We start from the raw sequence: 15,966 nt of genomic DNA on the forward strand, positions 1-15,966 counted from the left end.
AATGACAACTTCCTTTACGACCAGGCGTTGGACACCAATCTTCCCATTGACTTCTCTCCAATTCATAACGTGCCACAGCAGTTGTAAAAGTGCCTTTCAGCACTCTCCACACGGTGTTATCCAGGTCAAAGCCACCAACCAAACCCACATAGGTAATCTGATACGAAAAAAAAAAACATTGTGTAAGTGGTTGAAATATGCATTTAAATAGACCACCCCCACCCTAAAATGAAAGTGCTTTTATATTCAAAAATGAACTATAAACTATTATTTACTCCATCTGAAACCATATTTTCTAGGTTTTTAATATGGAAATTATTGTCATTGCCCCACCCATACCACACATTAGGGCTGGGTGGTATGACAGTATACCATAGCATGGTATATAAACTATATCGTGAGAAATTAGAGTAATTATAAAAATGTCCTGCCTCTTCCAAGCTTTATAATGGCAGTGAATGGCTGCTCAATTAATTGATAGTTAACAGAAATACAGCAATTCATTGTTTGTTCATGTTAGTTCACAGTGCATACTAAAGTTAACAAGTAAAATTTTTTTATATTGAATGTGTTAGTAAATGTTGAAATTAACATTAACACATATTAATATATGCAGTAGAAGTGCAGTTCATTATTAGTTCATGTTAATGTTCAGGTATTGTATCGAAAGTCATAATTTTGGTATTGTGACTTGACACTAATAGCCTAACGTTAACATTACAACTTTAATTTTAAAGAGGGAAAGGTCATGAGAAAAAGTCTTGGTTGAATATTTCAGAGTTAAATAAAGATACATACAATAATGCACACGTATTAATGTGTTTATTCTTGTCATTTTTATATTATTATGATTAGTTGAATGATTGTGAACACAAATTAGGATTTAGGTTTTCTGACAAACAGTAACACCAACACCGACATTGGGACCGCGTCGCCTTAATTCACAAATAGGCTACAACACAATGACAAACTATACTATTTTATTGTGTACGACAGTGAGCTGTTGATTTATAAACAAAAACATCTTAATTTAAAACGGCAAACCAGCGAACTGCTATAGCCTAAGTTAACGGTTAAGTTACATTAAACTTTATAGTTATAGCAGTAAACTGAAGAAAATATTAGCTAGTTCAACCCCTTCCTCGATGGAACGAATAACTAAACGCATAATAACATGCAATATTGACACATAATGCTGTATATTTCATTTATATGACTTTAAAATGCCAAAACATCACTTACCTGAATGTACACAGTCGTGAGGAAAGCAGAGTAAAAGGCGTCAGCTGGCCAGCGTCGCAGTCAAACTCGCGCCGTAGTCTCTCCACCAATAGGAGGGAAGATGCAGAGCAACCTGAGGTGTGGAACGGCGGATGTTTGCCGCACTTGATTTCATTATTCCTGTGTTTTTCCACGTATAAGCCAAATGTTTACCACAAGTCGGTGTTTCTCACTGTGTGCCATAGCTCAACCACATATGGTCCTCATGTGTTCGTTGTTATCTGGGCCATATACCTCAAAATCAGTTGTGAACCAAGAGAGCATTTCCCGCAGATTTTAAAGTTATGGCAAAACAAATATGGCTACGATTTGGCCCATATCTGTTCAGCCATGCCACATCTAGGCCATATGTGCCTGATAATACCCACATGTGGCCCACATGTAATTGCTATCTGGGAACTGTTTTCCTGAATGCCATCAAGATTGAAACCGAGACTGATTTCATAGCAGGTCAATAAACAAATAGTTAAAATTAAGTCACTTACATTTTAGACGCAATGACTATTTTTGTTCTGTTTCAGCAGCGAAAATAGTTCCAAACAAAGATCACTGCAGAACCATCGCGAATCTCACAGCAACACTTGTTGCATTACTGAATGATTCAGCATTTTGAACGAATCGGTTGAGTCAAAGATTCAATTACCCATTCATAAACTGCCTCATTCTGAATAAATCAGCCGTTTGAATGAATCGTTTGAATGAATGACTCAATGACTCGCTCATTAAGACGGTCGCCTGCTGCCTCCTACTGGCGGTTTAGTTTTATAAAGTATCATTCTTTTCAACATTCCTTATTTGTATATTCAAAAATATTTTAAATAATCCAAATTAATACAGTTATAATTTTTCAATGTTAATTATTTAATTTGATTGGTAACAGCCGTGTCTTATTATTTTAATTGAATATATTGATCAAATTTGAGAATTTGACATGAAAGATGGAGCATACATTTAATAAAATTAGTGGAAAAATGCCCTTTTTAAAAGGTACAAAAAATGTGTGTTTTCAAAGTGATGTAATGAAACATTGACAATTTAAGTTTGAAGGGAGAAAAGCCACTGTTTAGGCTATTAAGGAAATGTAATTTTGCCAAAAGAAGAACTTTTATTTTAAATAAATGTTCGTTTTAAATCAGCCTACTTCAGTGTGATATGTTACCATATTATCATGCTTAACACTGAGAATTTGAATAATTGTAATGTGATGATCAGATGCAGATATCTAAATCAAAGAATATGGGCGGTTTTGCGGGTGGATTATTTATTTTTAACAGTGGATTCGGGTGACTCAAAGTGCACCAAATTAATGAATTTATCTTTAAAATGTACAAAATTTTCTTCCGGGGGGGCATGCCCCCGGACCCCCCTAGAGGTACCAATCTCCACCAACAAAAATAATGTGGGAAACACATTAGGCTATATGATGATCTACAAAAAAATACTAATTTAATTATCTTATTATTTAAATACATTATTAGGATTTTTACCACCTCCGCCTCTTTTTTTGAGGCTGTAAAAACACTGGTACTGTATCTTGACACAGCCCTATTTAAAGCCTTGTTCCATGTGCCCCCTTTTATACTTTGAGCACCTGCCCCTCCAGAGGTCTCTGCACGGCCCTGGCCCTTTGCAGATGTTCATTCACTTTTTTTGTATAAGCTGTTTTTGATTGTGGTATACAGCAAACATTTCAAGTCATAAGTCTTTATTATTTAGTTGTGAATAAGAGCGGCTTTGTATGTTACTAATTATTCAGAATATGCGTAAGTCCACAAGCATTATGAGAGCTGCTGGTACATAATTCTATATTTTTGAACGAAAACTGTTTGTGAATTTGCTACAGCAAAGTGTTTTTTGTCTGAAGGATTATATTGCTCATTGGAAATAACAAGAGAATGTTGGTTAGAAGTCTATTATTAAATGCTAGAGATTCAGAATATGCTGAAGTTTGTATTAATGTACTACAAGTATGCTGCTATTACAGGCACACATTTATTTTCCTGTTGGTTCTTTGCAATGTTGGGACAAATGCTGGCAAATGTAACCTTACAGTTGACTTGCCAAATCACTTCCATTTGTTTTATTAATACAATTAATATAGGAAGTATTGGAAGTAACTTCGTTATGGGTCATCATAAATACTTTGCTTTAAAAGTACCAAGTAGTAAAAAAAAAACAAAAAAAAACATCGTTAATAATCGATAATCGTTACCCTCTGAATCGTAATCGAATCGTGAGGTGCCTAGAGATTCCCACCCATCAATCGTCAACGAGAAGAGCAACCGGAGAATTCTTCACAACGATCAGATGCAATTCCACCCCGGAACAATTAACAATAATTTACTGTTTATAAGCGACGACATGATTATGAAACTTAAAAGGTGGAATTCAGAAAGAAGTGCATTGTGTCCTTTATGCACAGTATAAATAAATGAAAAAAATCATTAAGAACTTTACTGGCTCATAATTTTTTATTAGAGCGTTTGAAAAAGGAATGACTGCCGAAATGTATTTGCACCGTACTGAATAAATTATTTTGTGTGCTTGAATGTACCCTGTATTTGGCCGCTGAACGTAACATGTGGCCCCTTAATGGCCCCTGTTACAGAAAAATCCTAGAACCGCCACTGAAGTATGGGATACTCAGAATAATCAAAGATCTAAATTAATTCATAATCAATATTTATGACTATCTCTAATAAGAAACAGTAGAGGCTGTTATTGGTGGTTCTGTTCTCCTGCCGTGTTCTTCCACTAAACATGATCTGAAACTTCAAGATGTGTTTTGGAGACACAACGGCAGCAAGATTGTGTGTGATGTAATAGTGAATGACAGCAGTAATTCACTAGAGAAACAGGATCCAGAGTATAAAAACAGAACTGATAAAAACAGAACTGAAACTTTTCCAGAGGAGAATGAGAGAGGAAACTTCTTCAGCAAACTCAACAAACTTATTTCTGCTGATGCTAGAGAATACACTTGCCTCATCACACACTCATCTGAACATCCTACTGTCAAGCTGATCATTATGGGTGTGTGAAACAAGTGCATTAGGGCATAATGTTTTTTATTTAATTAAAGGGGACATATCATGAAATCTGTTTTTAAGTGCTATATTTGGGTCCCCGGTGCATTTACCAACCCAGAAAACATGAAAAGTGACAACCCAGAAACTTTGTTTTGGTCAGCCTGACGTAGGAAGAGGATCTTATTATAATATTCCCGCCCCTTAATCTGCACATTTCCATCCACTGCGCCGCCATTTGGTTTTCAACAGTGTAACCGGTTCTAATGCAATGGCAAAAGTCCGAGCAAAACATGCACTGTTCTGTCGTTGGCTGCACAGACGAGCACTATTTGACCAAAAAAAAAAAAAAAATCACAGCTGTCTTATAAAGCCTGAACTTTGTATCTCGAGCACTTCTTGCGTTGTTTTTGCCTCCTCATGATGACTCGCTTAATTTAGTCCTAATTTGTAAGTCGCTTTGGATAAAAGCGTCTGCTAAATGACTAAATGTAAATGTAAATAATCACGTGACTCTCTGTCGCACAGTAGAGAAATTAGCGTGCAACAGGTATTACTGTAACGTAGGGCTTGCATAGACTAGTCGAGTAGTCGATAGATCGACTACTTCAACCACTAGTTGACGCTGTCGGAAACAATCGACTACTCGAGCGTCCATTAACCATAAATGAATTAAAAATGGCGAACGTCACAAACAGACACCACACGTCAGATGTGTGGAAGTATTTCATCAAGGATGACAAAAATATTGTAATTGGCCAACTCTGCAAGAGGCCGTTCACATATTGCATCTAAAAACGTGTGGAAAGCGCGGCCGTGCCGCTGTCTCCTACAAGCGCTTGCGCTCCCATGGCGTCTGTCGTTGCTATGCAACCTTGAACTGCGCTCTCCATGATGACTACGACGAAGAAGTATCAGCAAAGGATTAATTGATTTCTAGCCCTTGCATTAGCTTTACTACTAGATATATTTCTGGAGATGAGAAGGGAAAACCCGCCTGGAAAAACTAGTGCACCACGTTGCTTCCATTATGAGCGCGCTCGCTGCGCGCCTACATTTGAAATGACGAACTTGAAGGCGAAAAAGACGCGATATGTGAACGGCCGCTAGAAGCAGACGTCTGAAATGAAAGGCAAGAATGGCTATTTATTTGGCTTTAGACTGTTACATGAAAATTTAAAAATGAAATATCATAATTATAATGTTTTTAGAGTTTACTTATGTAATTGTTGCATTAGGCTATGAATTAATAATGTTTATTGATAAGATCTAGCTATTTCATGTCTTTTCATTTACAGTAGCATGAACCACGAGTAGTCGAGTAACTCGAGTATTGTTTTGATAAGAAATCGACTAGCAGAAATCAGTAGTCGTGCAACCCCTACTGTAACGGAAAGTCTTGGTTTTCGAGGGTTTGAAAACTCCGGAGTGTGTGTGGACGGCAGGCATAACCTTAGCAAAAGTTATGCGATTTAAAATGAAAATGCACTAGTGTAAACGTAGATATCCCACAGTCTGCTCGGGAACCGATTCTCTCGAGCCAAATATGGTTCTTTCAGTGAGTATATGGTTCGACGGCAGGAACAAAAAAAAACAACAATTTTTAAACTTTTTTTTCAATAATAAAAGGTAGTGTGTCGATTCAATTAAAAATCCACATATCACATATTTTAAAATATTAAATAATTCACTGAATCCTGTTTTCATGTATAATACACCGACCAATCGCCATCTGGCACAAGTTCAAATTTCATTGGACAATGTAAAGTGGAGCGGTAATTTTCCAGTCATTTATAAATAAATCGTTTGAAAATTACATGGACAGACGAATTCACATTAATGAAGCGATCTGAATCTGCGTCGTTGAACTAATGAATGTTAATTGACTACAAAGCACAGCACAAAACCAGCACCAAAAGTAGCATTAATGGTAAGTATAGTATTCAAGTCACTTATTTAGTCTATATTGATACACCGTTTACCATTTGATGAAACTATGTTAAATGAAGCCCAGGCCTAACAGGCCTATTATGTGAAGTGTAGGCTGACAACAACATGCGAAATGGTGACTTTATTATTTTAACATTTTTTATCATTTTGCAGCAATAATATAATAGTACAGTATAGTGGTCAAAAATTTGCACACATTACTATTTATTTTTAAGAAGAAGAAGTCCCTTATGTGCATCAAGCCTGCATTTATTTGATCAAAAAAATACAGAAAAAAATTATTACAATTTAAAATAATGGTTCTCTTACGAGAGGGCTCTCGTACTGCGTAAGATTATCTTACGCAAGGGGGAAATCCTTTTTCCGCGAGATATTGAAGCCAAAAATTATCCTTAATTTTGTAATAATGCTGACATCGCTGACGAGGAAGCCCTGCTGGGAGAGGATGATTCCTGCTCTATCCTGGCGTCAGGCAGTGAGGATTGGGCGAGCTCTGAGGATCTCACGCCCCCTGCCCGCACATCGTCAGGCAAGAGAGCGTCCATCAAGACGGAGCTCATGCGGATACTCGCACAGGCCGCAGCGAGCCTCGGCCTCGAGTGGTCTTCGCCCGAGCAGCCCGCTCACAACCGGCTGGATGGCTTTTTCCTGCCTGGGGAGAGCGCTTCGCCTGCATCCAGACCAGCGCCCTTTCATCCTGAGCTTCACGAAGAAGTCGCTAAGTCCTGGAACGCCCCCTATTTAGCTAGAGTGCGTCCTGCTCTTTCTGTGGCATTCTCTGCAGTTGACGATGCCAAGAACAGGGGATACCTTTCGCTGCCGCCGGTCGAAGAGGCGATAGCGGCCCACTTATGTCCGCCCTCCGCTGGACGGCGCTAAGCTGGCCCTACCCTCTAAAGCTTGCCTCACGACGTCAAGCCTGCTCCGTCGCGCTTTCTCCGCCGCCGGGCAAGCTGCGTCAGCGCTGCACACCATGGCCACGTTGCAGATCTTCCAGGCCGATCTCCTCAGAAAGCTGGATGAGAAAGGACCTGACGCGATCTGCGTGCCGGACCTAAGAAGCGCCACGGACCTCGCTCTCCGTGCCACTAAGTCCGCGGCACAGGCCATTGGACGAAGTATGGCCTCTCTCACTGTGACCGAGAGACACCTGTGGCTGACACTCTCAGAAATGGCCGAGTCCGAGCGCACCGCGTTCCTCAACGCCTCGCTTTCTCCCACTGGCCTCTTTGGATCCTCCGTCAAGGATTTTGCGGAAAGATTCGCAGAGGTACAGAAAGCGTCACAGCCTATGAAGCACTTCCTCCTGAAGCGCTCCAGCTCTGCAGCAGGCCGTGCGAAACCGTCTGCACAGAGCTCACAGCCCCAGCCACCGTCCACTGCCGCCACTTCGCTGCGCCGCCAGGCCCGAAGCGCGAAACCGCGCTCCCGCTCATCCAGCCGCCGCCCCGCGATGCGTGGCCCGCGGCCTAGGATTGTGGTTAAGCCCGAGGCCCCGAAGTCGTCCTAGCACGCCTAGGAAAACGACGGTGTTCGAGTCCCGCTGCGGCCGGACTCCCACCAAAGTTATTCGCTCGTCCAGTTCCAGAAAATGTGACTGTTCCAGTGTTTTCTGCAGCCAACAAGCCGGTTCTGTCACCCGCTTGCCTGCACACAAATGCCGTTTTCACGGCTACCCAGATAAATCCCCAAGAGAGTGTATTTTCTGGTGTCCCGGCCACGGCCGATGGTGTCTCATGTGTAGTAAGAATGCCTACTGCCCAGTGCCCATCTCTACACACAAGCACAGCCTGTCACACAGGTCCCGCGCACATAAAATCGACTCAGATCGGTTGCGCTTCAAACGTGGTAAATGTGCCCACTACCCAGTGCCCACAAACACCACGTTATGCATGTCTCACGGTTTCTGTAAAACGAAACCAGCGTGCATTCGCTTCACTCAAGCGAACAACGCTTTCGGTGTGATAAATGTGCCCGCTGTCCCGCGCCCACATCCACACATAGACATGACAGTTCCCACGGGACTCGCCTAGCCCTCCCCCTCGCGGTCGAGCAATCTGCCCGCTGTTATCAGCGCGCCCCATGCCTCAAATGTCACGAGCGCGACGCTTGTGTTACAGCACACCGAAGCCTCTCCATCGCTGAGCGAACGGAGAGCGCTTCGTATTCAACCCCTAGCTATTCATGCAGACGCATGGGCAAAGCTGCCCGGGGTTTCGAAGTGGGTGCTGGACATTATAAAAAGAGGCTATTCGCTACAGTTTCGCCGACGCCCTCGCCGCTTTGCGGTGCGCGTCGAGACCACGATAAAAGCAGAAGTAGCACATTTACTTCGAGCCGAAGTGGCGAAACTATTGAACAAAGGGGCCATAGAGCCTCTCTCTCAAGTTCAGAGCGAAGGAGGGCTATACAGCAGATACTTCCTGGTACCGAAAAAAGACGGGGGTCTCAGAACCATACTAGATCTAAGGCGACTGAACAGAGTGCTTGTGAAGTGACAGTTCAGGATGCTCGCGACCAGGAAAATCCTCGCGCAGGTTCGCCAAGGGGATTGGTTCGTGTCAATAGATCTGAAAGACGCGTATTTTCAAATACAGATAGCGTCACGTCACATGCGATATTTGAGATTCGCCTTCGAGGGCCAGGCATATCAGTACACAGTCCTGCCGTTCGGTTTATCCCTGGCACCCCGTACATTTACGAAGTGCATGGATGCGGCGCTCGCACCCCTCAGAATGAGGGGCGTGCGAGTACTGAACTATTTGGACGATTGGCTGATTCTAGCGCAATCTCGCTCAGTGCTCATAGAACACACGACCATTTTACTTGATCACCTCGAGAATTTGGGTCTCAGTGTCAATTGGGCGAAGAGCTCTCTGTCCCCCAGTCAGACGATATCTTTCCTGGGCACAGAGTTGGACACGCTGTCCATGATAGCGCGACTATCACCACAGCGCGCGGTAGACATTCAGCGTACAGCGAACTCGTTCCGCTGCGGCGCGTCTGTCCCGCTCAAGAAATTTCAGAAGATGCTGGGTCTCATGGCCTCAGCATCATCAGTGCTCCAGCTGGGCCTGCTCCGCATGCGCCCGCTGCAGTTTTGGCTGAAAGTGCGAGTCCCACGCCAAGCATGGGCATCCGGTCTGCTTCGCCTCAAGGTCAATCAGTAGTGCGTCACAGCTCTGAAACCTTGGAGAGCGGACGACTGGTACCAATCAGGTGTAAGCCTGGGGACTTCCTCGAGGGTGAAAGTGGTGTCCACGGACGCATCCACCTCGGGATGGGGAGCACTGCTCGAGGGCAGACCGTTCTTCGGCCAGTGGTCAGAACGGGAGAAGCTCCTGCACATAAACTGCCTCGAAATGCTGGCAGTAGACAACACGCTGACGCGTTTTTGTCCCCAAATAAAAGGACACCACGTCCTGGGCCGCTCGGACAACATGTCTGTGATTTCCTACATAAATCGCCAGGGCGACCTCAGGTCCAGGAACCTGTACAGGCTAGCAGAACGCCTCCTGGTATGGGCTCAGCGCAACTTGCGCTCGCTGAGAGCCGCGCACGTGCCAGGGCTCCTAAACATAGGACCAGACAGACTGTCCAGGAACAATGTTCCGGCAGGCGAATGGTCTCTACACCCACAGACAGTCCAACTGCTGTGGAAGAAATTCGGCAGAGCGGAAGTAGACCTGTTCGCGTCTCAAGAAAACGCTCACTGCCCGGAATTTTTCTCCAAGAGCAGGGACGCGCTGGCTCATGTGTGGCCCTGCCGCCCGCTCTATGCTTTTCCCCCCGTCTCTCTCCTGCCTCAGGTGATAGAACGGATCAGGGAAGAAGGATGCTCAGTGCTGCTTGTAGCACCGTTCTGGGAAAACCAGCCTTGGTTCTCAGCTGTGATGCAGCTAGCGAGCACTGCCCCGTGGCCAGTGCCAGTGAGGAGAGACCTCCTCTCTCAGGCCCACGGCTCGATCTGGCATCCTCACCCGGAATTGTGGTCCCTTCATGTCTGGGCCATCAACGGGTACATGTTGAACTCCCTAAGGGAGTATTAAACACGATCACGCAGGCTAGGGCTCCGTCTACGAGACGGCTCTACTCCTCGAAATGGTCAGTGTTTTCGGGCTGGTGCACAGCCCGTGGCGTGTCACCCACAGACTGTGGAGTGACGGAGGTGCTTTCCTTCCTACAAGGGCTGTTGGATAAGGGCAGGACCCCTTCCACGCTCAAAGTTTATGTGGCGGCTATAGCAGCGTTCTCAAGAACAACGCTTGGTCAGTCAATAGGAAGGAACGTTTTAGTCATCCGCTTCCTTAGAGGGGCTAAGAGACTGAATCCTCCCAGACCTCCCTCAGTCCCCGTATGGGACCTTTCTACGGTGCTGGAAGCCATGAAAGGTGGACCATTCTAGCCTTTACAGACGATTGATCTGAAACATCTGTCTTTCAAGACTGTGTTTCTGCTGGCTCTCGCTTCAGTGAAGCGCATAGGGGACTTACACGCGCTCTCTGTGAGCGCGACGTGCATGGAATTTGGGCCTAATGACTCAAAAGTTATACTCAAACCTAAGCACGGTTATGTTCCAAAATCCCTCAACACACCATTTAGAGCGCAGGTCATCTCCCTGTCAGCCCTACCGGTCCCTGATGAGGAAAGAGACGCGGGCCTCCTTTGCCCAGTCAAGGCATTACGAGCTTATGTGTCTCGCTCGTCTGCTTTCAGACAGACAGAGCAGCTCTTTGTTTCGTTCAGCGGGCGTTCTAAGGGACTAGCCGCGTCGAAACAGAGCCTATCCAGATGGGTAGTTGATGCTATAGCGCTAGCATACGCCTCCAAGGGCATGCAATGCCCGTTGTGTGTCAGAGCGCACTCCACGAGAGGCATGGCCTCTTCGTGGGCCTGGTCGAGTGGGATTGCCTTGCAAGATATTTGTACGGCGGCGGGCTGGGCCTCCCCGTCTTCATTTATAAGGTTGCAGGCCAGGCTGCTGTCGGTCTAGTTGACCAGTATTATCTGACCTGATGCTATCAGCTCGGAATGCTGCGTCTACTGAGCACAGCTTGATGATCGACAGCGAAAAGCAGCACAAGTTGTGCCTGGGCAAACTGTGTAAGACCCACATTTCCCCATCAGTTCAGGCCGTACCCTGCCCTGTCTGTATGATGGAATTCGCGTCTGAGCGACGCTGCCATATGTGGAAGAGTGCGGCTTCGCCCCTCCCTCTTCCCGGACTCCCTGTGAGTTCCCTGAGTGATTGTGCACTATATGAACCCCGGGTTTTCGCCCTTGAGTCATTGGTGTCAGATCTCGGCATGCACGGCGTTTTGCATTGAGTCCCCTAGCGTAAGATAATCTTACGCAGTACGAGAGACCTCTCGTAAGAGAACGTACTCGGTTACTAACGTAACCTCGGTTCTCTCTAGAAGAGGGAACGAGTACTGCGTATCTTGCCGTGCATGCGCACGCTCTGGTTGCTTCTATGATGAAAAAAACGGATAATAGCTGCCTGCGAGCGGTATTTATAGGCCAAGACCACGCCCGTTTCGCACCCTCATTGGGTCTGGCGTCACGCCAGGCCTCGCTCGATAGGCTGCTGCAGTTGCCGCAGAACAGCCAATAGGCGCGCGAGCTGCCTCGCCTATGTCTGTATGCTGCCGCAACGCGTTTTGCATTATTACAAAATTAAGGATAATTTTTGGCTTCAATATCTCGCAAAGGGATTTTCCCCTAGCATAAGATAATCTTACGCAGTACTCGTTCCCTCTTCTAGAGAGAACCGAGGTTACGTTAGTAACCGAGTACGTTTTCTATACTTTTTATATAATTTATTTCTGTGATGCAAAGCATATATATATATACATACATACATACACACACACACACACACACACACACACACACACATACATATTTATATATTTATATACATATATTTTTTACATCTGAGCCCCTGCCCCTGAGGAACTCTCTGCACGTCCCTGCTAAAATATCTATACAGCAAATCGATAAACCCTCAGTGAGACACGTCATTTGACGTCACTTCCAAGATGGTAGCAAGTCCTGCTTCCAATGAACAATTCGTAGAGTTACCTTGTCGAGTATCGAAAATAAAAGGTTATTTTGAATAGTATCTGAGGGATCCATTGGGTTTATATGGTAGAAAAATAACAATTGCAGCCTCTTGAGGGCAGCAGAGGAAACATATGACACTGTGTTGTGTCTGCATGATGTGAAGTGCTGTACTAAGTTTGAGTTTCACATCAAGCAGAACTAAATAAAACTCATCTGATACTGGCATCAGGTTAAACCAGTGCAAACTATTGAAGAAATCAAACAGAATGCCTGTGTGTATTTCAGAAACAGTGTGATGATGATAGGCATCAAAAGCTTTTTATCCACATACTAAAAAAATATACAAAACAATATGCTATGAAACAAACAAAACCAAATGCTAATACATACAATACAGAAGCATATTTCAAAAGAAGAGAAATGCAAACCTGGTGGCCTGACAAAAGAGGACAATAACATCAACACTGAAGAACATTTACATAACAAAACAAATCATTGTGAACTTTTGTGCCTTTTCTGTCTCATTGTTATTATTTTTTAATTGTGTGTAAAATGTATGGCAATGTAAAGCAATGTAAAGGTTCACCTGCACCCGAAATGTATATTTTTTTAACCTAGTTTTTTGTAATCCTTAAGGTGTCTAGAGAAGGAATTTTGATGTTCCCCACAGAAATTATTGTCCCATATGTGATTTTTTTTTTATCATCTTTTGTGTCCGTGCTTGATTTTCGGCTCTGAAAAATGAAAAATTTTCAGACACAATCCACCCCATTTTCTCTTCATCTTTGCATGAGGAATTGATGAGGATTGTCATGATTAGATGATGTATATGGAGCTAGAAGAGTCTCAATAAAGATAAATGCACAAACTGCATTCACATATGCACACACAGGATACACAAATGCACACACATGATTCATAAATACACACACAGGATACACAAATGCGCACAAAATTCACAAATGCACACACAGAATTTAAAAAGCACAGAAGATTCACAAATGCATACAAAATTCAGAAATGCACACAAAATTCATAAATACACACACAATTCAGAAATGAAAACAAAATTTACAAATGCACACAAGATTCACAAATGCTCAGGACAAGATTCAGAAATGTATTTCTGATGCACACACAAATATATCTTGATTTACAAACTGCTTGCGGTCTGTGAACTTCACTGCATTTGTGTGTGAATTTTGAGACTCCCCTGACTTGGCTCGACACACAAATGCCTTTTTTTAAACAGGGAATGACCTGTGACCAATCAGATACCTCCCTTGTTTTAGCCAATCACAAGAACGCACCCCACGTGGGAGATTGTTTACTTGTAAGCCAATCACATGAAGTGTGGGCGCAGCGCTAGAGCGAGGTGGGTGGAGTTCTGCCAGTTGGTTTAGACCATTTTTTACAGTCTATGGTTGAGGCGGTGGGCCGGACCTCGAAATTACGAATTTAATACTTACCTCTGAGCTGTGTACGTTTTTTTTTTTTTTTTTGCTGAGGCCATGTAATAAAATCGTATAAGTACTGCAGACATTGTTTCCAACTTTGTTGTTTGCACATTTGACGCAAAATGTCCTTACAAACTCTTACTTTTTTAAACCGGCAAGTAAGCAGGAGTACTAATCCCGTTTCCTTGACAACCAATGTAAATAATGAACACAGATTCTACGGCGGAGGCAAAGTAATCTTTGTCAGTGACCAGGAAGCTGCGTTCTTGAAATTTTAATTTTGCTTTAATCTTAAAAAATGTAATTTTAGTAATGTAGTTCAGTAATACTGAGGTAAAAATTAGGTGTTTTATCCGTTTAGCCTCAAATGTAAAAAGCCCTGTAACTCCTTTCCCAGACAAGTTGGGCAAAGTCTGTTCAATGTAGCCTACACACAAATTATTTTTATTAATGCAATGGACTGTTGCCTATGGCTTGCTCAGTTGGGGATATTTAATTTAATTAATCAACAATACTATTGATCAGCATAACCAAACGTGGACGTTTTCCACTAGAAACAAACATTGATGTATTATTTTAATTTAATACTGTGAAGCTGCTTTGATACAATCTATGTGAAAAGCGCTATATAAATAAACTTGACTTGACTGTAACGGCACATCCGTATGTCATATTTTCCTAATGTCTGGTAGCCTACTGTTAAACATGTTTTCACGTGAATGAATAATGATATGCAAAGGATGCATACATGACATACCCCCCAAAAAAAGGTTGTTGCTCAGAAGTCATTCTGAATAGACACATAACCAACATATATTTAGAAATCCAACCCTTGAGAGTTTACATTTCAAGTCTCAAAATTAATATTGATATATATACGCATAAACACAAACAAAAACAACAAATATTAAGAATATATTTATTAAATGTATAAAAATTTTATGTGAATTTAGGATTGCAACTTATAACCACAACTAAAACATGGGGATTTTTTAAAGACAATCATCCCGCACATCCTATTCTATAATAAAATCAGCTAATCGAATATTTGAAAATCGTGCCTTATCCCTAATTAATATAGTATTATTGTGTAAGTGGATGACATGACAAGTAGCAAAGGCAGTGTAAGTGGGGTCAAATGTTCATTGCAAATTTAAAAATAAAACAATGTAGCAGCATCATAGTGTAAACTACCAGTGTATTTGTGCAAGAGTCAATCAGCTGCCCTTAGGTTACTGGAGGGTGGGGGTGGAAGGAAGAGGCTCTCTATGATTCCCCTATAGAAAGTTAAGAGGATGGATTTTTGGGAGATGAGCCTTCCTCAACTGTGGGAGGAAGTGCAGAGGTTTTTGGACTTTCTTGGCCAGGTTCTGTTGGTGGTGTCGATAGATCAAGATGGGTCATCTGTGATGTGGATACTAAGCAACTCTGTGATCTTGACCTGCTCCATCATGGCGCTGTTGATGTGATGATTGTCAACGATCACCTCTGTAGTCATTTGGGTGTGGAGTATATGATGTTGTCCTGTCTGTGTTAGATAAACAACTGAATTATATTCAGATAAATAAACACAGAAAGCGCACATTACTAGATAATATTCAATCACATTTTTCATCTTGACATTTGTATTAAGACTACTGCAGTTCTGACCACAAATAATTTTGTTAAATAGCTCAAAAACAGCCATCTTCAACTAAAATATTTTTCCACCATATTCCATCTTATACCTGTTCTGTTGTGTAGGTGAAGCCCAACCACTGACAGATGTAAGCTACCATGCACAGAATTGTGTCATTGTATAAACTGTGACAATCAACCATAACTGGCTTAAATAACTCCATGACTACCACTATAAAGTTGATTTGAAATCATTCTTTATTTTGGTTTGCACTCTTTTTAGCTGATAATTAGTCTAGCTTACTTGTAGCCTAGGTAGCTTGCTGTAACCAACCTCGACATACCCTCCCGTTTACCCCGTGATTCTCCCTTAGTCAGACTTATTTCCTGCTGTCTTCCCGTTTAAAATTTTTCCCGTAATAATCCCATATTTGAAAACTCTTTGCTTAGTTTATTGTGTATGTACCGAATGATTATTTTGGATTAGCCTAAGCAGCATACCGTTAGACCTAGCTTTACTGCTCCACTTACCAACATTCTTTCGTGGCTAACGTTACTGTTCTCATCAA

Source organism: Scardinius erythrophthalmus (genome assembly GCF_964197995.2).
Source record: "Scardinius erythrophthalmus genome assembly, chromosome: 14".
NCBI lineage: Eukaryota > Metazoa > Chordata > Actinopteri > Cypriniformes > Leuciscidae > Scardinius > Scardinius erythrophthalmus.